General features: G+C 32.3%; 1 protein-coding gene across 2 annotated transcripts in view; it reads left to right on the top strand.

The window, feature by feature from the left end:
- The window catches only part of LOC123699124 (probable beta-hexosaminidase fdl), a 73,869-nt gene that overhangs the window by 30,358 nt on the left and 40,961 nt on the right, over positions 1-2,550 (top strand). The window lies entirely within an intron of this gene.

Below are 2,550 nucleotides of genomic sequence, written 5' to 3' on the forward strand. Positions count from 1 at the left end.
CACCCACCTACGTCATAAATGTCGATTGAAAAATCAGCCCTTGAATAAAGTTGGATTTTCTATTAGACATGAACTAAAGACTATTCATGATATCGACCTTTTAGAGAGTTAAGGCGAATGCTTACTTTACCCTTATCAATTGCCGTGTATTGTGAAGTATAAATGCCATATCATGAAGACATTTATAAGGTATAAAACAAAGGGTTATTAATTATCCTATAACTATAAGGTATAATTAATAATTGATGCGATGTTAATCCTAGTCATAAGATCTGAACGCAGATACGTGTAATAACTAGGATAAGCTCAATAACGATTTGCTTAATATATTTTAATAATACATTTATTTTGACCTAATTAAACAAGCATAAGAGCCAGCGCGTACGAGCAACTTTGTCTCCGCAACTATTTTGTCTCTCCCACCCATGAGCTAGTATGAAAGTGCGCGCACGTAGCGACGCAACTCCCCATACAAATTGATGGGAGAGACAAAATAGTTGCGGAGACAGAGTTGCTCGTGCGCGCTGACTCTTAGAGAAATAATAGTGAATGTAATTGTGCCAGTGCAATAGTACATGATACATTTTTATATAATAATAGTTTACGAAATAATTAAAAAAAGGGTAACTCGCAAGGCAATTTGATATCTTTTAAGATATACGGTCAGTTACCTACTACAATAATTAAAGGATAGGTCGTGTTCATACTCACAATGCATACAAAAATGATATTTTTCAAACAAATCCTACATATTACGGTAGTTAGGTAATCAGTAATCACGACATAAAACTGACCCACACGTGACACGACTAATGCCACTAAAATCACATACCATATCCAATCTAATTAACTAATAATTATTTTGCCACACAGTGACAACGTACAACGCAACTATAAACTTTCTCATTACATAAAACAATTAAACCGATGTAGCATTAAATATAAGCGTAGAGCGGAAAATTAATTGCCAAATAAATTTAAATATTTAATGATGCCCCGGTTATTGGGAAAATCAAAGTTTACTAATTAAAAATAAACAAAACTCGCCTAGCATTCTAGTGGAAAATGCTTTACACAAATACATTGTGTTTTATTGAAAATTTTTATTAAAATAACTATCTGTCCTCCGCGGTTTTACCCGCATTGCTCCGCTTCTTTTGGTCTTAGCATGATGATATATAGCTTTAAGCTTTTTTCGATAAATAGGTACGCTATCTGACACTGAACGAAATTTTCTAATCGGAACAGTAGTTCCTGAGATTAGCGCGTTCAAACAAAAAACTCTTCAGCTTTATAATATTAGTATAGGTATTAAACGGTAGAGAATAGAGATAACGAAATGCGAAAACATACGCAATAGATTGTAGTTCTTATCGGTTAATAACTTGACGATAAATAATACGTGATACTTTTAATCACCCAGGGAAAAAATTAGGAAAATGAATGATTGTTTCTTTTTTTAGGGTTCCGTACCCAAAAGGTAAAACGGGACCCTATTACTAAGCCTCCGCTGTCCGCTGTCTGTCTGTCTCAAGGATATATCTCAAAAACCGTTATATCTAGAAAGCTGAAATTTTCACAATAGATGTATTTCCGATGCCGCTATAACAACAAATACTAAAAATTAAAAAATAAATAAAATATTAAGCGGTTCTCCATATAATAAACGTGTAAAATACATGTTTGTACGGAACCCTCTCGCGTGAAACCGATTTCATCGAGTTTTATTTGTATTAAAACATCCATTTAGGCATTGTTATTATGTACTTGTATTCAATACTTACAGGATTATGGCACAGCAATAATATTAAAACTAATTATTATTAATACGAAGTGAAAACTGTACCCTAAAATTTGTTGTGCTCATTTTTACTTATCAGATGCTCTGGGTTTTCTATTCGAACCATAAACAACAGAACATGCCTTATATTATATGCAAATTTGATACAAAACAATTCAGTAAAAAAAAGTATTTCTTCTGAAATATTTTTTTGACTAAGTAACTAACTAAGTTCTAAAATGGTGTATCTACATGCTACATTGTGTAACTACACCATTTTTTACATTATAAAGTTTGTCTTTAAGCTATACAGGGTTACTTGTAAAACACCAGCAACCTCGCAGGACAAGATAGCTAGGTAACATCATAATTCATAAGTAACAACATTTGTTCTACGACTTTTGATCATTTGTTCGATTTTATTTTCATACAAAAATAAATATTCATTTAATTTTCCGTTGGAATATTATAAACTCTACGCGCATCCCAAAAATTACGTAAACAAGAAGCAAACGAGAGGGGGAAGGGGGCGTCGCGTCATCCTTTCGATAATGAATAGAACATAGACTTACAAATTAGGGGAGTACAATAAAAGCTTAAAAAATCATTTTAAAATAATTTATTGCGTTATGCCAAAAGTTGTAGAACAAATGCTGTTACTTATGATGTTAGCTACCCTGTCCTGCGAGGTTGCTGGTGTTTTACAAGTAACCCTGTATATTTACTAAAAATACATAATATTAATAAACAATATAAATTTATAACACAAT

Source organism: Colias croceus, chromosome 17 (assembly GCF_905220415.1).
Source record: "Colias croceus chromosome 17, ilColCroc2.1".
Taxonomy (NCBI): Eukaryota; Metazoa; Arthropoda; class Insecta; order Lepidoptera; family Pieridae; genus Colias; species Colias croceus.